Source organism: Colobus angolensis, unplaced genomic scaffold, assembly GCF_000951035.1.
Source record: "Colobus angolensis palliatus isolate OR3802 unplaced genomic scaffold, Cang.pa_1.0 Scaffold81, whole genome shotgun sequence".
NCBI classification, from domain to species: Eukaryota; Metazoa; Chordata; class Mammalia; order Primates; family Cercopithecidae; genus Colobus; species Colobus angolensis.
The window spans coordinates 3,180,308-3,201,724 of NW_012121932.1; the positions used below are offsets into that span (position 1 = coordinate 3,180,308).

Below are 21,417 nucleotides of genomic sequence, written 5' to 3' on the forward strand. Positions count from 1 at the left end.
CTCTGTCTTCTAACCCTTCCCCTTCAGCCTCAAGTAGGCCCCGTGTCTGTTTTTCCCTTCTCTGTGTTCATGAGTTCTCATGTAGCTCCCACCTTTTGAATGCATCTGCATTTTTCTCATTTGGCCTTGCAGCCATACTATCAATGATGTGAGTATTGCATGCCTCCTACAGTTCTTTGGGATTGTGCTAAGTGCCAGGCTGGGATTGAAACATGAGAATTTTGATTTAAAACCTCATCCTCTTTCCTGTTTACTGCATAATCTCCAAGCTATAAATATGGAAATATAGAAAGATTAAACATTTGTGATAAAACTGTGCTGTCATTTTTATATTCCCTGAAAACCAGATCTACCCATCCTCCTTTCCTCCCTTGCCAGGCATTGTGCCAGGTGATGGGTGCATAATGAAGAACAAACTAGCCAGAGTCACACCATTATGGGCATAAGAATATTGTCAAGTGGAGCAAGACTGGTATCAAACAAATAGAAAACAATATGTAGTTAAAATGTTCACAAAGTGCTACGAAGGAGAAAAGTGTACTATAAGTGGTATCATTAAAGGGGGCTGACTTAATTTTGGTTGAAAGAAAAAAGTCTTCCTAAGGAAGTGGTATTTAAGTTTGGACCTGTTAAATGACTAAGATTTTGCTGCCCTATTATGGGCCGAAAGCTCTATGGTGATCTCAGTCTTTAAGGAATTAAAAGCAGGGCAGCAAGGGTGGGAGGCACTGGTCTTGTAGTCCAGATAAGGAGTCTGAAATGTGTATTAAGGAGATGAGGAATCACTGATTCCATCAATATTTTAAGCAAAGAAACTACAATTGTTGCTTAGTTTGAAAATGCTGAGGCATAGATCATGGTGGCAACTCTCTGGTAAATGGACTGGACTGGATACTGAAAAGGAATGAATGGATAATCATCTTATTGATATACCTTGATTGGAGTTTCTTTTTTCCATAAAAGTTGAGTGCAGAATATGAAAAACAATCCAATTACTAAGTATTTCTGGCTACTTGATTTCATTACTCTCACTTCTGAGAGCTCATTCTTACATGGATCAATAAAGAATCTGCATTCATGTCATTAAAATACCAGAAAGAGATGGGGAAAACTATAGATACCCTATATAATGTATTAACTTGCCTAATTACCAAAATATTTTTAAAAACATTTAGAACAAAATGCAAGAAAACAAAGCTGAATAATGAAGGAAAAAGATCAGTGAATTGTACCACAGAACCTCTGCTAAGGTAAGCCATTGTCAAGCAACAGACTTTTTTTCTTTTCCAGAGACAGAGTCTCACTCTGTCACCCAGGCTGGAGTGCAGTGGCGCAATTTCTGCTCACTGCAACCTCTGCCTCAGCCTCCTAAGTAGCAACAGACTTCTTTTTCTGAGATTCGCAGGAGCCAAAAGGCAAAAGAGAAGAGAAATGTCATGAGTTACCAATCAATACATTTTCTTAAAAAGTTATTTTTTGTTGGTTTTCCAAGAAGTTTTCATTTTATGGGAATGAATTTGGTCTAAAATGGACTCTTCTTCTTTAATAAAACAATTTGCATTTGTGTAAAACAAGAAAATCACAGTAAATCCATTAACTTTTCTGATTTTTAAAAATAACTACATACAATAATCCCACCATATAAAGAACATACAATTTTGTACTTAAAACTAACAGCCAACTTTAACAACATGGACATAGTTGTCTTACATCATTATTTATAACCACATTTAAATTTACTGTCCTCGTTTTTTTTTAAGAGCCACCCCTTCTCCCCCTAGAAGGTGAAACCAAGCTCTAACTACCTTGATCTAGTCAATATCTCCTTAGGGAATTCCTAAGTAGCCAGCCGGAACCTGCAGTAAGGGCAGTTATGAACATCACCACAATGGTGGCCAGGGCCTTCAGTTCCATCAGGGAATGCACTCCACCTGCTCCAAAAGCCTGTTTTGCACAGGACTTAGGGTTACGTCTGGTAGCTAGAAAGAACTCAGCAACTGCTTTGGATGAATGAAATTTGAACAAAGTTCAAAGTTTTGGTATAGAGTCTTTATACTAATTGAGTTGTTTATTAAACAACTCAACTTTAATGAATGACTTTGGTTAATTGCCCCTTGAACAATGCTAACATCTTGATATTCATTTGTAAACATAAGCACACTACAGTGTCAGAGTTAATGCTGGGGAGGTATTGTACACCAGGCAATGGACTAAATGCTTTGTATGTATCATAACACTGAATCCTCCTAATAGTCCTAGGTGTGAAGTAGGTGGGTCACGGAATCTGAAACTTCGTAAGATAAATGATTTGCACAAGACCACACAGATAATAAGGGGATTGTGCTGCTGTTTCAGTCCAACAACTGTCTCCAAAGTTCAAGTTCCTGTTATTTTAAACAATGTTGTTTAAAATGAGCCAAACCAGACCTTTGCCCTTCCTCACAGCCATAAAAGGTAGCTAGCCTCCTTTCCCTACCTCTTCCCCATCCAATACACAGGAACCTAAAAAACTAACTTGGAGAGTGGATGCTGTTTTGAAGAATGGTAAAAATTCTAACGGTTCAGAGTTTTGAAAGAAAGCAAGATATTTTTGAGGTTTTAAACAAATGTATTGTTTAAATTTTGAGGAGGAATTTTTGGAGTAGAGGTTTGAAGAAATCGTCTCTGACTTTCTCAGTCTGTTACTATCTCTTTCTCTCTGTTTAGTCATTTTTTTCTCTTTTATGTGTCAAGGCACCCTTGGCTCTGAGAAAGGAGTCTAGAGAAAAATAGAGAAACAAGATATATAACAAGAGCTATAGGTTTTACACATCCAATCTAAATAAATGATATTTCTTAAGGTTATCACTAGTGTAGTAGAAGAGTGTTTAGGTCAAACTCTGACTAGGAAAGAAACGTGCAAAAATTAAAAAAATTTAAAAGTCATCATTTCTTATATTAGTGACAAAATAAAATATTTTAAAGTACATTAGCAAATAAAACCTGAAGGTGGTACACCATTTATCTTGGTCTTTCACAGACATATTTAGGATTATTGTTCTGAAGGAACTGAAAACTTTTCCAACATTTCACGGAGAAATGGTAAGAATACATCAGTCAAATTGGTGCAAATATTTGTCAAAAATTATATAAAACCCAATGGGCAGATTTCACCTAGCTCCAGTAATTATTCTTCATGAAATAAAAAATGGTTCCCGTGTTCACTAAGAATGCTTTAATTAGAATGGAAAAGAAGCAAGGATATCCCCAGTTACACTATATAATAGGAGTAATATAGAAAAGGGGGCAGAGGTGGGTCAAGGGCACCAGAATAAAAAGACACCACTGAATACTAATTGCTATTGACCATTTTGAGAAATAAAAGATTCCACTTCACATTAGCATCCATAGGACCAAGGTAACACACCTCCACCTCCACCTCTCTTTGTGGTTTAAGATTAAAGAGTTGCTTAAAATTGCTCTGCAAGACAATTTCAATGAATTTGTTAACCAAGAAACATGAGACAGACTGAAGTCATCCTCTGTTAATTTTGAAATACCCCAAAGCTATGAATGATGTAGCTCACTGTGCTCGGAGAAAAACAGCAATTTTGAATTTCATTAGATACATTATTTGTTCAACTAGACTGTGGAACTGTCACTTTGTCTGACTAATTGGAAGCCCTGAAGTTGGTGGTCATAATGCCCAGAAGAATTTTTTTTTTGTTATGTCTCAAACCGTCAACCACATTTTTTTCCTTTTCCTCACAGAGACTTCCTACATTTAGACACTCTAGTTAAGCCTTTGCTTTTGACATTTAAATTTCTCTTAGTATTTCTAAGAGTATTTCTTAGCTTTCCTATTATTTTAAATACCATCATATTCATCCAATTAGTTTCCAGGCAGCATAGAATAAATTCTTTTTTCTTGGGTACCTGATTGCTTGAGCCCTTTGTTTAAAGCATATCTTCAATTGGAAAAATAATTTAAAATATAGACAACAACAATACTGTTCAATTAATTGTATTTTATTTTTGATTCTAATATTGCTCACTGACTTCATTTAAAATAATTCACTGAAAAATTTAGCCTTTGTGAAATTAAAAATTGATATGCTTAGCAAGGTTAATAATAAGTAAATTCAAGTTCAAGTCAAAGCCAGTCTTTTCAGGAAGAGTGCATTAAATTATCCCTTGTTGAATGTATCTCACAAGAAAAACAGCAAAATAAATTACTGAGGGGGTGGGTACAGTGGCTCACAACTATAATTCCAGTATTTTGGGAGGCTGAGGTGGGCACATTGCTTGAGCCTAGGAGTTTGAGACCAACCTCAGTAGCATAGTGAAACCCTATCTCTACAAAAAAATACAAAAATTAGCGGTGTGTGGTGGTGCATGCCTGCACTGTCAGCTACTCAGGATGCTGAGGTGGGAGAATTGCTTGAGCCCAGGAGATCGAGGCTGCAGTGAGCCGTGACTGTGCCACTACACTCTAGCCTGGGTGTCAAAGTGAGAACCTCTCTCAAAAACAGAACAAAAAATGACTGAGGTCGTGTAGAAAATAAACCATTATATTTTAGAGTTGGACTCTTCCTCTGTGATGCCATTGAATCCAATTTTCTAAGATACAATCAAGTACCAAGAAATTAAGTGACCTTTGAATAGTGGAGAAAATTTTAGTCATTCAATGATTGAAGACTCTGAGCAGATTGGTTATAAAAGTCATTGTAACAATGGGAATGGATATAATATTCAAGTTTATTAATTAAATTACCCAAATAATAACTAGATCTAGCATTAAAATACTTAAATTAAATGTGGGGTGTCTGCTATGGTCTATCTATGTCAATCCTATAATTCTTATGTTGAAATTCTCACCACCAAGGAGATAATATTAGGAGATGGAGTCCTGGGAGGTGATCAGGTTATGAGATTGTAGCCCTCATGAATGGGGTTAGTGCCCCTTAGGGAGATTTCTCACCCCTTCTGCCATGTGAAGTTAGAGTAAAGGAAATGACGGTCTATGAGGAAGAGCCTTCACTAGACACTGAATCTGTCAGCACCTTGATCTTGGACTTCCCAGCCTCCAGAACTGTGTGAAATACGTTTCTGTTGCTTGTAAGGCACCTAATCTGTAGTATTTTGTTGCAGCAGCCCAAACGGACAAGACAGCATCCCTTACCTCAATAGGTCATTAATTTCACATTCTCTGTTAGTAAAAATAAAGCAATAGCCATCAGAAGAATTTAAACTGCTAAAAGACTTCTAAAAATTGATTTCACCTCATGAGTAGTAGAGTTAGAATCAAAATTTGAGAATAAAAATTATGATGTTCATTTTTACCACAATGATCAATAATTATATGAAGAAAATTTGTAATCAGGCTATCAGTGATAGTTATTTGTTTCTAGTAATTTAGTCACAAAATTGTTATCCAGTATAGCATTGGCATCAGAAAGGATATGGGATTAATGTCAAGGAATTTTGTCACTTTTAGGTTTATGAACCTAGGGGGATTTAGAAGTCTAAAACAAATGTATTCATATTAATAACACTTTTTTATTTTTATATTCCATAAATTGGAATACTTATTTGTGAAAAATAATATGGTAATCAATACATAGCTTTGCCTAGAAGAAGAAAGCATGGATCACCCCCAATTCCCAAGAATTTTCAATTGGTTATTTATAAAATGATTATTGGACATATTGCATAGACATGATAGGGTCCTTCTCCTTAAAATTTTAATTCTAATGCTTCCTATACTACAGGAATCAGCAGCCATTAAACAGTGGAGTTCTAATTTGCCACTGTCCAATCTTCTCACATAGGGAGGGATAAAACTGTTCAATGTAACAACTACTATGTGTACTGCATCACGTTGTATATATTGCAGGCATCATCATAATTAAGTTCTCAGTGTCAATCCTATGAGATAGTGCTTATTATTTACTACTATTTACAGATGAGCAGAGTAAAGCAGAGTCTGATTGTATAACTTGCCGAAGCTCATACAGCTAGTAGGAGGGGAGAAATTAAGATTTGAACCAAGTCCTACTGATCTTAGAATTCACGCTCTTTATCAGCACAACAACATGTGAGTGTAGTGTGTAGTGTGCATTTGTGTAGGTGTTACAGATAAACAGAGGAGAGATGGGATGTGGCATTTTCATATATATTATTTTTATTCTGCATAGTATTTTCCCTCTCAAGCAACCTATAATTTCATATTTACTCAGGAAGTAAGACTTTGTAAATGTTATTTTCTAGGAAAGTAAGCATTGATAAAAAGCTGAAAGTTAACTTTAGATTATCAAGACTATTTCACTGACCATAAAGCCTAACAACATAAGAAATTTAGGTTTAATTTTTTCTGAGATAGTCTCTCAAATACATTTAAAGATTTCAGAGTAGCCTGAATCCATTTACTAGTTTTACAATGGAATTGTATCTGGCCATGTCACTGTCAGGCATAGTAACAGAAATTACTGTATGTTTTATTAAAAGTCTATTTTTGTCTCTCTCTCTCTCTCTTAGCTAAAACCCTAATTTAGTTGTTGTTCCCTTAGGTACAAAGTACACAGTTCATAATTCATTTGATATAAAATGTCAGTTTAGATTCTTGCCCTTCTTTGATAAATGAGAAAAAAACATGTACGTTTCAATTTCCTCAATGCCAGAACTACCAGAAACAACCCCCTGTTGTGTTTCTCAAAGACTTTTGTGTTAAATTAAACATCAAGATTCAGAAACTGTGGGGAATGATATTTCCAAGACAGAGAGAACAAATACATGAGACAGAGGGAGACAGCTAATGCTTTTCCTACTAGTCAAGTGATATCTCCCAAAGAGCATCTTTGATCCTCAAATTAGTCCTCACTTAAAATTTAATACACCACAACCAGTCTGCCGTTTCCTTACACTTAGTTTTAGAGACAGCTGTTGGAATCATCAAGGAAGATAAAAATTTAGATGTTTACAGGTTAATTTTCAACCTAATAGTGATAGCTTATGTATGTTTTGTATTTATATATCATGCTTTATGTCCTTTAAACAAAGAATTGAGCAGCTACCTAATGTGCCAGCTGATCTCAGGGCACACACATTCTTTATTCCTTGTCTAAACCCATTGAGGAAAGTTCTGTAATTATGAAACCCCTTCCCAGATGAGCAAAATGAGGCTTAGAGAGGAGATAAGTTTCTCAAGGTCACACAATCAGGAAATGAAAATGCTGGGGATGGCAAGTGGTGAATAAGTTGAATTGTGATATTTTGATAAACCCTGTGCTTTACAATTGCACAGTCTAAGACATATGCTTACTTGATTTATAACATCAACCATGGGAATAAGATTTAAGCTTTTTCCTGTGGTCATGCTCTCAACTTCAGATTTTGATGAGGAAATTATTCCTGTTTTCTTATGGCCCAGAGGTCACACATGGTTATTTTGTGGCCATTCCAGTGAACAATTTTCCAACATACTCACACTGTTCACATGGCTTATTTCTAGAATATTCCACATGTGAATAAGTGTCTTCACCTGACTCTAGTGTTTTTTCTTTTTTTTTTTTTTTTGAGACAGAGTCTCGCTCTGCCGCCCAGGCTGGAGTGCGGTGGCCGGATCTCAGCTCACTGCAAGCTCCACCTCCCGGGTTTACGCCATTCTCCTGCCTCAGCCTCCCGGGTAGCTGGGACTACAGGCGCCCGCCACGTCGCCCGGCTAGTTTTTTTTGTATTTTTAGTAGAGGCTTTCACCGTGTTCGCCAGGATGGTCTCGATTTCCTGACCTCGTGATCCGCCCGTCTCGGCCTCCCAAAGTGCTGGGATTACAGGCTTGAGCCACCGCGCCCGGCTGTGTTTTTTCAACTGTTCACAGAAAATTTTATTAGTGCAGAAAGAAAAAGTTTCTTTCTTTCATTAACTTTTACAAATATAAGTTTTCTTACTCTCTTTTAAGAAAGTTTGTTAATTTTTCAAAATTAATACTATTAGATTAATTAAATCTCTTCGCAATAGTGCAAACTGTGTACAATCAGAAGATCACGCTATTCATTTTTTTTGAGATGTAGAAGTCATTATCACAAAGAATTCAACTGTAACGTAAGTCCAAAGAAAGGACAACTTAGTAATGAAAAATAATGACACCACTATTACACACTAATGTTTTGAGTAAATGCATTTGAACAAGTTCTAATGACATTTTCTATGCTGCACCTATAAAAAAGCTTTTACAAGAGCAAATCAAATCAGAAAATCTAAATTTTTGATCACAAACCAAAGAAATGTGATATAATATACAAATAAAGAAATGTACATTATAATTCACAAGTCATTTGAGAGCTAAAAGTGCATAAAAAGAAATAATATTTTCACAAAAATTATAAATATTTTCTCCTAAATAGACAAATACGAAGACTATTTTAACATTATCTTCTTTTAATTAAAATTTATAATAGAAGTTCATGTGTAAATATGAAAGAAGTTGGGCAAAATAGTTGGTGGGCAAGTTAAGTACTCATATCCATACTAGCAAAGGATGGGTCTAACTGGTTGGTTTCTTTGCCTTCTCCACACAGGGCACATACAACATAATATTACTTCTGCTTAATGCTTTTTTTGTAAGGCTGTAAACATGTTTTACCTACATTTTTTTTCTCTTATGACATTATAAACTTTAGAGCATGGGTTATATAGTCATTGAGGACAATTCTCCAGGTCATCTGCAACAGGATTTAAAAACCTACTAGTTCAACCAACAATACTCTTAAAATTATATTTGACACTACTATAGAGTCAAGTCATCTCTTCAGACCTGCACTGATTAGTGGGGCCTCAAAATCTGTGTCGCTTCTGCCAAAAGAGCATGTGAACAGTCAGTAGAAGAAATAAACAATAGAGTATGGTGACTCAGAACTAGGCTTCTATAGTCAGTCTCTAGATTTAAATATAGTCTCTGCCTTTTACTAGTAACATGACCTTTACTAGTTGCAAGCCAATATTGTTTCTTCAACTTCCTCATGTATAAATAGGGATAATAATAGCACTTTCCTTACAAGGTTTGTGAGGAGAATAAAATGAGTTAATATATGCAAAACCACACCTGCACATAGTATTAATAAATGCTATCTTGGTATGAGTGATCACAACATCAAAAATCTTTTTTTGGCAAATAAAAAGTTACATGATCTTAATTTTTCTCTAGGTAATGGACAGTATGTCAACCTACTCTGGAGTTGTGTTTGTGAACTCCTAGAAGGAAAAATCTTAGCTATGAGGTCCAATAGACAGCAAACCCTAGAATGCAGGATGAAGATGTAACTGACTTGAGGAAACATTTTTCAAAACCCTAGAGATGTAGCCACTAGAGGCTCATTAAAGAAAATTCCCCAGAGGGGAAAGATTCAGGTTTTAGTTATATAGAGTTTCTTATAACAGATGTTCTGTGAAGAAATTGAAGAGCAGAGGAAATTTAGCTGACAGTGTCTTCACAGCAGGGCTGATTAGTGTTCCTCAGTGCATAAAACATCATGCCTGTTGCTTTCTGGTGCCACAGGCAGGACTCAACATCTGGAACTGGTTGTCTTTGGTATCTGTTCCTGGCCCATTCAGGAAAACTGTGAGCAACATGATGGCTTTCTTACATTGGAAAGACCTCTGGCCTTAAGAATGGAACTTACATATTCAAAGACCAGCTGAGCATGGAGGCCTGTTATACCTATTTTCCACTCAGTATGTGTCTCAATTATAAAATGTGTCTTATAGACAAGATCATATACTCTTTGCTTGGACAGTATTTTAAAGATGGCCTAGCTCAGTGGTCTTCAAACTTGTGAAGGCACCCAGTGGCCTTGGAGTTGGTAATGGAATCCCGTTAAAACACAGATTGCTTGGACCCACCCTCAGAATTTCTGGTTAAGTAGGTTGAGAGTAGGGTTTGAGAAGCTGCATTTCAAGCAAATTCCCAGGAATGTTGACGTTCCTTGTCTGGGATCACACTACGGATACTGCTGATCTATTTCACATCTGCCATTTTAGAGATAAGAGGCCAACATCATTGTCAGGTAAAGTTACTTAAGTCAGACCAAACAACTAATTAGCACAAGAGTTATTACTAGAACTCAGGGCTCTAAGACCTGAAAATAGTGGAGAAACAGTTCAAAAGATTGTCAAATAAAGTGACTCTGAGGAGACTCTTCAGAACGGGACCAGCAATTTCACGGTTTTAGAAAATATTATCTCATTTCACATTCAGCTTACTTCCTGAGGTTTCCTAATTTGAGAGGCCAAGAAAAAGCTAAACACATATGTTAGGTTGAGCATTTGGCATGATTTTCAGGAAGTGATGAGACTTCTCTAAATGTTTTCTACTTGTTTTCCTTTCTCTCAAGCATTGTGGCAATGCTTTTGTTTTCAGTGGCAGAAAACACAACACATAGAGGCTTAAGCAACAAGAGGGATAATGGGCTACTGTAATCAAAGAAAAAAAAAAAAAACTCAAGGGAAAGAGCTGGGTTTTGGCAGTGCTAGATTCAAAGGTTCACATGAAGTCACCAGAATCTAGTCTACCTCCTCTCACATCCACTCTGCTTTTTTCCTTGCTGGCTAAATTTCTCAGATTCTGAGGGGCAACACGGCTGGCAGCAGATTGAGTTGAATCCCATATTCAAATACAGGGCAAGAGACATGCCTCTGTTGACTGTACTGGCTTACTGCAGTTAAGTGGCTTTGATTGGAATGCCTGTCACTCCTGAAAAAAATCACTGTGGTCAGGAGAATATAATGTCTTCATTGGTCAGACCTGGTGATGCAGTCAACTTCACACACAGCGCATGTTTTGAGCTTAAAAGAGCCCAGGGTGCTGAGAGGGAAATTGGAGCCCTGTCATCAAAAGAAAGGGTTAAGGTATGCTGGGTGGAAAAATAACACCAGGCCACTAGCACTCCACAAGACCATGATAGTAATCATTGCTAATATCCTATTATATGCCTGAGCCAAGGTAAATGGTGAGAGGGATAGAGAAAGAGAGAAAGAGGGAGATCAGCCGTGACTCCTCTGTCTACTTGCATTTACCCATTCATTTTTTTTTTTTTTCATTTTATTTCTTCTTTTTTCCATTTAAATAGAGATGGGGTTTCACTATGTTGCCCAGACTGGTCTCAAGCGGTTCTCCCACTTCGGCCTCCCAGAGTGCTGGGATTACAAGTGTGAGACACCGCACCCAGTCCATCCATTTTGTCTTCCCCATGAATTTATACTCTGGTAGATAAGGCATGATACATGCATATGAAACATTTAAATAAAAATGAAAGATAGTATACATTCGAAAATGGTCATCAAAGTGTAAGAGGGATTAATCTAATAAAGTGTGTATTAGATACCCTTATGTTTCTAGTTTCATTTGTCCCAATTAATTAATAATTGTGAAAATCATAGTGGTTTTAAGTGAATTTACCTACTGTTGTCAAAATCTATTCTTCCTTAAGTCTTTAAGTTTTCTTTTAGACTCTGGGTGGTCTATATGCCTTTATAGAGATACAAAAAGGGATTCTCTTGATACTACTGATGAAAAGAGGTTGGAAATATGGTCTCTATATATCTAAGACATGTTAAGAATTTTCTCACTTTTGTGAGTATTTAATATAGGCAGCTAAATGTTCATAGAATTTTATGCAAGTCAGGCATACAGTCTGTCTATGAAAAAATAAGGAACAAGAGATTATTTTTAAGAAATAAAGCAAAACTTTCTTTAGGGCACTATAAGAACTCAAATAAAACTTCAAGTTGCTTTTAGACTGCAGTGTCAGTCAGACAGACATGATTTTTTTAAGCTTTAAGTTATGGATAAAGCTTTCTTCAAAGAAAAAAAAAAAGAAAATGAATTGTACTTTTTCTTTTTAAAAATGAGAGTTAGAAAATATCAATGGAACTTAAAGGAACAATATTTCCCACCCCTCTCCCCTGGTAAAAAAGAAAAAGATGTGATTTTAATTTTTATTTAAGCTCTCTCTCTTGCCCCAGGATGCTTTAAAGATAGAACTTAATTGTGTATATGGGCATGTGTATTTCTATATAATCCACATGAGAGTATGCAAATATGGAGAGCTGGCAGTCCATTGCTGGAGGCTTGTTGAGTCCATAGTAAGCACACTTCAAAGTTCCCTTCCCTCTTCTCCATAGCTCAGAAGTTAGTCTCTTTCTAAGGTGTTTTTATAAGCAGGAAGTTCATTGTCAAAATGGTGAATACAAAAAGTGAAAAAATTATCCACAAATTATGAAACAGGAATTTCTCCATCTCTTTGGCTTACGATATGTAGTATTACAAACATACACCTGCTCACATGTGCATACACACACAAAGCAGTTTCAACTACCAATTCCAAAACAGTAAAGGTAATACTTTTCAGGAAAGGATTTGAGAGCATGTTTAAGACAGTCATAAATCCTTTGGTTCTAGTCTCATAACATACCTGGGAGAAAGCATGGGTTAAATTAAGTGGCCTGCTATGTGTTTTCGAAAGCACACTATTTATTTTATTAAGAATTTAAATACTTTTATTTGTTGAATTCTCCTACTTTATTACTTTCAACGGGTTGATTTTTCCAGGGAAAAAATAGCAGCACATTTGGAAGATATACACAGAAGTAAAACATTATGCACAACTATTCTAAAGATTCATATGAACTGGATGTAATATAAATTGTGTAGCTTTTAATATACTGAAGGTAAAGACAAACCATCTGTTTATGTGGTAGAATGTTGTCGTTTCAAAGAATGCTATTCCTCACCATCCTATATCTTCATTGTGGCTTTTACATTATAAAAAGCAGTTAATCTCATCTTTCACTCTACCCACTGAATAAGGTAATATACCACGTTAGCCTATTGTTTATTTCAGCTACTAACCTACATTTATTTTTTAAATTTCTATTCCTTTGTACTCTTTCGATTTTTAAGATATCTCATTACCATCTGCACATTAATATTTCTATTTATATATTTCAAATAAATCAAAGTGAATACAGAGCAGATGAAAAACAGAAAACACATATTGACGGACTCTATATCTGTACTTGGCAAGCAAACTTTCACATTTTTGAAAAATGTTAATTTTCTTTTTAAACAGTAGCATCTTGACATTGTACTAAGTTGATTTTAAAAGGCATAGAGTGAGCCAAGATCATGCCACTGCACTCCAGCCTGGGCGACAGAGCGAGACTCTGTCTCAAAAAAACAAAAACAAACAAACAAACAAAAGGCATAGAAATGTTTTATGATTCTCCGTGCTATAATGCATGAAGAAAGTGCAAGATACAATAGAGTTTGTATTTGCAATTCTTATTTATTTACTCTTTTGCTTTTTGGTCGATACTTGTTTTTTGAGCCAGTTCTAGTTGCCCCTAATTCTCTTAGAGACCCTGCAAAAAATAAAAAAATAATAAAAAAAGATGCCATTCTCCCCCTGGTTGGTTGAGCGCTACCCACAGTTCATTTCTCTAAGGTCTTAGAAAGAGATTTTGGTTGAAATTTGAAAATAGGAGAGAAAGCTCAGTTTTTTCCTTTAAAAACTGAAGGAGAAAAATAAGTTCACTGAGCAAGTTATGCCAAAAATATCAGACTTGGTCCCTAATCAATTGAAGGGATATAATCAATACTTTATTTTCTCTTTTAAGGCAAAGCTATTGTAATGCTTAACCTAAAAGAAGAATTTGGTAACATTGTCCTGCCTCTCGTACTTGGGTAGGCTGCTCTGCGGATGGATCATTCCGCCACCTTTGAAGCATGTCTTTTTCCTAAATAGTAGACACTTGCTTTACCTAACTATTCTTTTTTCTTTTCTTTTTTTTTTTTTTTTTTAAGACTGAGTTTCAGGCCGGGCGCGGTGGCTCAAGCCTGTAATCCCAGCACTTTGGGAGGCCAAGACGGGTGGATCACGAGGTCAGGAGATCGAGACCATCCTGGCTAACACGGTGAAACCCCGTCTCTACTAAAAAAAAAAATACAAAAAAAAAACCTAGCCGGGCGAGATGGCGGCGCCTGTAGTCCCAGCTACTCGGGAGGCTGAGGCAGGAGAATGGCGTAAAACCCGGGAGGCGGAGCTTGCAGTGAGCCGAGATCGCGCCACTGCACTCCAGCCTGGGCGACAGAGCTAGACTCCGTCTCCAATGCACTCCAGCCTGGGCGACAGAGCTAGACTCCGTCTCCAAAAAAAAAAAAAAAAAAAGACTGAGTTTCGCTCTTGTTGCCCAAGCTGGAGTGCAATGGCACAATCTTGGTTCTCTGCAACCTCCGCCTCTTGGGTTCAAGAGATTCTCCTACCCCAGCCTCCAGAGTTGTTGGAATTACAGCATGTGCCACCACACCCGGCTAATTTTTTTTGTATTTTTAGTAGAGACAAGGTTGTCTCTACTAAAAATGTTGGTCAGGCTGGTCTCTAACTCCCGACCTCAGGTGATCCGCCCTCCTAGGCCTCCCAAAGTGCTGGGATTACAGGCGTGAGCCACCGCGGCCGGTCTTACCTGTCTATTCTTATCTGACTTGCCGAATTAATAAAAAATTTACTTTGTATTGCAGAGATGGATAGTTGACTAGTCTTTAGTTCAAGGGCAACATTCTGCAGTCGCAGGTAGAATTATACACTCACCAAGAGTCAGTTGTATTTTTTAAACCTGTGATGTCAATTTTGGTTCTCATTATTACCATCATTTAATTAAATAATGCTTAAACTGATGAGCACTGTTAGCAGAAACTTTTTTCAATGAAAATTTACTGCTTTGAAAAACTTTCAGTGAGGACTTAAGAAAACAATACTGTGAAATTCATGCAGGAAAAATAACTCAAAGTCTTAGGAAATTATAAAAACCTGAAAAATTCTGTAATTAGATTCTTCCTTAATTATCCCTAAAGTTTTGATCTCCTTTTAAAGGAGTTTTCAAAGTGGAAATCAAACTATGCATTATAGGTGTAGTTATTGTAGCAAATATGCTGGACTTACAAATACTAAATTAACACTCCAAGGAAACAACTTGGTCCTATATAACATGGATAAATATATCTATGTGTTCTAAATTAAAGTTACGTTTAATATATATTTAGATTTATTAAAATGTTCTGTTTTAATCATTATTTTCAATTAAGTGTTCAACCACCAGTCACAATAGGTAAGTTAATTGAAATTGATGGTTACAGTGGAAACTACTAGAAGGTGGAAAGGGGGAGAAAGCAAAGAACTGAAAAACTGTTGGGTGCTCTGCTCACTACCTGGGCAATAGGATTGATCATACCTGAAACCTCAGCATCATACAATATATCCATGTAACAAGTCTGCACACGTACCCCTAAACATAATATAAAAGTCAGAATTATTTAAAAATAAAAAATAAAATGGTAGGTAAAACAGACAATTAAATGCACACACAAATTTATAAACACGCCTCCAGAGGGTCCCATATTATGTATTTTTACACAGTTATGGTAATCTTAACGGGACTAAAAATGATTTTAGGATGAATTAAACCCTAAATGTTGAATTTAATCCTGGAAATGTTTATCCAAGTAAAAGACACAGCAATAGCAAAAGATAACTTTCAGGATTATTTTCCAAGTTATCACTGCCGCAAAGGGTTCTGGTAATTTATTCAATATTTTATGCTAGACACTGGAGTTACAAAAGATGTACAAAGTACACACAGTTTCTACTCTCACCGCTCAGAGTTAGAAGCAGAAATCAGAATACTCAAGCCCTAGATTTGAAAAATAACTAAGATTTTTTTTTAATCACCTACTTATAAAAGGAGATCAGAATTTTCCCTCCAGTAGGGAGCTACAAACAGTTTAAACAAGAATCTATTGATATACATTTCTTGATCTTTATATTGAACTAAAATGTCAAAATTAATTGTCAAGTGAGGAAAGATTTTTTTCTATCTTTTTCAGGAAATATTTAGTAAACTGCTTTCTTCATTATTTTTGGTGCTAGTACATCATTATTTCAAAAACAGGACTAATTTAAAAGAAAAAATATGTATTTTTTGCATGTGTGTGTATACATATATACATATATATACACGATCTAAAAACCAATCATTTAAACATTTGTGGAAGATTGACAAATTATCAGGCTCCAGTAAATCATACATTCCAGCATGCATGCTTTTTGACTTGGGCAAGAAATTAGCTTTGGACAGTTTGAGTCAAGCAAAGGTTTTCAGGGCTTGCACACTGGGGCTTGACTCTTGAAACCCTGAGTTTTTCCCAGGAACTCTGAAGAAGCCCAGTCCAGCTTCCTTAAGCCAGAAGAACCATGCTGACAACTCATACAATCAGGTGAGAAATAATACAGAATGATTGTTTTAAGCTGCTAACTTTTGGAGTGGCTTGTTATATAGCAATACTTGAAAGAATATTCCAGTCTCTTAAATTCTCAACACAATGGAATTCAGTAGTTCAAGCTAAAAAAAGTTAGTCATTAATATATTATTCCTTTAGTGGTATTACTGGGCAAAAATCATATACTAACATTTTTAAAAGCAAACATTTTATTCAGTTATTCAAAAGTATATTGGCTGAACAACTACTAAACTTTCCTATTTAGTGAAAATTGAAAAAAAGTTTGAATTCCAAGATGTAACTTTTAAATACATGTATTTGAGTACAATTAAGAAAAAGTGAAAAGCTATTAGAATAAAATTTCGAATTACTTGCTTTTGTCTAGCATTAACAATGTAAAAAAAGCATTTGTGAATAAAATATACAGATAATAGACTTTTTAAAAAGTCATAATTATATTCAATAAGGAACTCTTTATAAACACAGAAGAGTTTTATTAAGAAAAAATGTGAAATCCCAAGATAGCCAATGAGAGCTTGATGTAAAAAATCATTCACAAATTATGATCTGGAGGTCATGGAAGAGGAGGCTGAAGATGTTTCAAAAAGAAAGTCACTTCCCATGCTTCCTGCTTACTTCATCATCTAATATGCATCACAACCACCCCTTAGCAGGGTTATTGGGCTGACCATATGTATGTCAACATGTTAAGGTGTAAGTGTAGGAAAGGAAAGGGATGTAGCAAGATGAAATTATTCTGTTCTCTGCAGTCTATGTGAAAGACAGAATTTTTACTTACTTTTTCTGTAGGGAATTTTCCAGGCCCCCAAAAAGAGTCTTAGTAGGCAAATGGAACAAAGGAGGTAGGAAGCACCAAATGTTTACCAAGACAGGCAATACGCTAAACATATTACATATATTATGTTGTTAAATCCTCCACCTGATGTGGGAATTACCATCCAGCCTCTTTAATGGATGAGCAAACTGAGGCTCAGTTATATTTGCAAATTTGCTCATAGTCACTCAAGCAGTGAGTGAAAGAGGTGGATTTAAATCCATGTTTCTAGGACTACAAAATCTATGCTTATGCCTCAGTTTTAATTCCTAATGGTTTTCTTTTTTATTTATTTCTCATTGATATTTTAGGGGGAGAAGTGGGGAGGGGGTTCAGGGAAGGAGAGACAGATGAAAAGACCCTGTAAAACAAACTACTCACAACCATTTTGCCTTTCTCAATTTTTGGTTTTCTAATAACACATTGGGGAAAATAAACAGATTTCTCAAGCCTAGTATTTTACACTCTTTGTCGATTATAATAATTCTCATCAATTTAAAAGTACAAATGACAAATTATTTACTGTCAGAGGAAAACTGGATTAGGTTCACAAACCAGGGTGGCTCCAAGTTCCTTTCGCTGTTACAATAAAGCAGTTCAGAAAAAGATAAACAGAAGAGAATTATTCCTTTTGGAATAATATAAAACTTTCATAAAAAATGTGTTTCTAGCTCGTCAGTATGGAATTTGTCACTAATCATTTTAAACTATGCCCTTTTATGCTGCTTCTGTCTCTTTTAGCTTTCTGAGTAGTTCTTTGATGTAACAAAGACAGTTTCAGACAAGATTTCAGTTCATCTGGAAAAAAAAGGTTTAAGTCTGGAGGCAAAATGCAGTGTATTTAAAATTTATATACTCTATAATGCCTTTGTTCTGAACTTGAAGATCCTGCAAAACTTCTAAGCTTCTTTGCCTTCCTCCTCTAAGCTCATTTGTTCTTCTTTTGCTTATTATCATGCAACTGCGACTTTAACTGGTGCTTCCATCATTTAACTACATGCAGAGTCATGGCTGACCCTTTCTGATCAATTGCCAATCCATACAGGTTTGACTGATAAAAGAGCCAATTAGATTTAAGCAAATTAAGGGACATCACCAATGTCAACCACTTATTAAACTGAATGCTGAATTCCATGCATACAAAACACTAATGCACTGAGCCCCATTAAGCGTTGAAATCCTAACCCCATTAGTAACTCCAGACCTTGAAGGGGTAAAGGCCATAGGAAAGTTTCATATTTATGGATTAACATTTGGATTCGTTTTTATTTTTTTAATTCTTTTCCTAGAACTCTTGAACCTGTACCATAATGCTATTCAAGAGCTCTGATTAAATATATTCTTTATTTCCAAGAGTACCTTAGTGCTAAATATGAGCATTATGTTATTACAAACAACCTAAAAATATAGTAATTGTAGAAATACAAAAAACTTGAGTGAGCAGAAGTAGGGAAGGATCTGCTACATAATTGGAAAAAAGAGAGACGCTCCTCCAGTTGTCCAAATAATATTTAAACTGAAATTTTCAAATAAAAAATGTGTGTTAATTGGGATTTGCCACTGTTCATCTATGTGCCAAATTATTAGTAGCACCATCTTCTTGCTATAATTTCTGTCTTCAGATAACTTGTGTTTGTCATATTCTTAATTATATATTTTTTTCTTATCAGAAAAATAGAGGTAGGACTGGCAAATAAGATGTGTCCTAACCATCAGTTAAGAGATGTGTATCCTGGTAAAATTCTTTGGAGGATGACTCTTTTGCCTCTCCTTTCCAAATTCCTATCTAAACTAAGGATTGTTTATTCTGTGCTCACCTGAGAAAAGTAACCACCATAGGGAACAATAAAAGAGTGATGAGTTGGTGTAACTTGAGAATATTTCTTACTTCCAATACACTCACCCTCCTTATAGTTTGAGCTCCCAATTTTATCTATATAGCCAGAGCATTCCTACATTGGACAATAGTGTACAGATACGGTCACATTTTCACAGCTGGCTAAAATACAAGGTTGCTCAGGTTGAGATGAGGCCTGGCGGGCTTGAGCAATGATAAGCTTAACATTTTAAACTAGTAGTTAAGCAATCTTGACTAATTTATTCATTCACCAATTATTCATTATGCACCTACCATGTGTCAGGTTTAGTCTAGGCATTGAAGATAAAAATGTGAGTAAGAAACAGTTCCTACTCTATAGAATCTTATAACCAGTGATTGTGACATATTAAACAGGCAATTTGAGTATAACGTAACTGTTCTCTGGGATACAGAAAGGTCCTATCTCAGCCTCTGCTGGCAAAAGATGACTTTCTGATGGAACAATTTCTAGGTTCGAGCCTAAAAAATGAGTAGGATTTGGCCAGATTAAATGGGTAAAGGGGATTTTCCAGGTCATATTTGATAGTACATATTTGGTGAAGTAAAAAAGGGCATTTTATTTTGCCCAATTATTTTATTATTATGTTTTAAAACTATGCAAAAGAAGCTTAGCTAAGGATATTATCATTACAAATCTTGCATTATCCAGCATTGAAAGATACTTGGATTTCAACATCACCATAAAAGAGATCTAATATTCAAGTCAAGGAATTGGCAATAACGATAGCTATCCAAATATAATGGAAAAGTAAATAGCATATAGAACCTATTCTGCCCATAAGTTGGTTCGCCTCTGCGTATTGGTTCATTTATTATTCATTTCAGAATGAAACACAGTTCACTGGACAAAGGCATGGAAGATTTCTTTAATAACTCTCAGTACTAATTTAATTCTACTTAAACACACATATTCTAGTGAATGCCACATGCTTTTCAGCATGATTTTTATGTGTAAATCAGGATAATATGTTTTCAGATCATTAAGTAAAAGGAAGCATGAACTAAAACCTATTTAATCAATGAGGTATCACCTTTAAACTGCCACAAGGTCATAAAAAAGATAATTTTAATGCTATAAGTTTCCTAATTGTAATCAACAACAATCTAATGAAAAAAGAAAGTATGTCCTAATGGCCATAATAAACTTTAGCGAATCACTGTGTGTCTTTGAAGACATCTGCTTCCTCTTTGGTGAAGGAGTGACTCCCAAATTCTAGATTTTTGAATACATAAAGTGAAGGATTGCATCAGGCCCAGAGAGTGTGGGCCTGCAGTGCATTACGGTAATGACACAGATAAGCATCTACAGAGGGAAGATGAAGATAAGCCTCAGTTAACTCAGTTTGACTGCACCACTATAAAACAATATTTTAGTTTCTTCCTGTTTGCATAATATTAACTCTTTTACTGACAGGTATATTCATATAACACATATTCAGTTAGCAGTAGGAGCTTGTTATTTTTAATTGAATCATGATATATGTACACATAACAAATTATTAGACCATACATTCCTCAACACATAAACAATTAATTAAATTTGCCCTGTTTTATGAATATGATATAAATTACTGTAAGTCACAAACTGTTTAAATCCATATAAATATCATCAAATAAATATGCTTATTAAATATTGTATATATCCTGTAGAAAAGGTATTACTATATAACTTAAAAATCTCCATTATGGCACTGATTACTCTTTAATTTCTAAATCTGAATAAAGGATATTATATACTAAGGTTTAGAGTCATCACAGTTTTCTATCCTTCCTAGCATGTGTATTGAAGTGAAAAATGAAGATATGAACACCTAAGGTTTATTTTAGCATAGGGAGTTTGTTTTATTTTGTGTTCCAGTCTCAATTTTTAAATAAATATATCTAAATTCAATTCCCTTTTAAAATTATTTTCTTAATAAATATGATACTAACCTGAGTTGATCAGCCTCAAAAGTTTCTTTTATGCATTCTTTTCTTAAGTAATGTTGCTTCTGACATGTAGTTTCAACTGTTTTAGTAAACATCAATTCATTAATTTTAATAATGGTATAAAAGGTAGATAATAGTGAGTGATTTTATGATACAACAGGTAATGAATCTTTTTTGCAGGGGAGTGGTTCCATACAAACTGAAGATTCCCTTTATTTTTCTCCAGTGATAAGGCATTTTCTGTTCTTACACTCTTCATAACTGGAAGTGGGGTTAACCTGCCTTTCAGATTGCTGATATAAGATTGTGACATTCTCTCTTAGTCCAGAATACACTCATTCCTGGGAGATGGGCTACACGGCAGACACTGGATGTCCTAGGGTCCTTTGCTTTCAGGATTTTCAGAAAACATACATTCTTTAGCATTCAATGGAGAATCATGCTCTTAATATTTTTAGGCACGCTTTC

General features: G+C 35.4%; 1 protein-coding gene across 1 annotated transcript in view; it reads right to left on the reverse strand.

Moving 5' to 3' along the window:
- Positions 1–21,417, reverse strand: part of USH2A (Usher syndrome 2A (autosomal recessive, mild)) — an 802,205-nt gene that overhangs the window by 289,906 nt on the left and 490,882 nt on the right. The window lies entirely within an intron of this gene.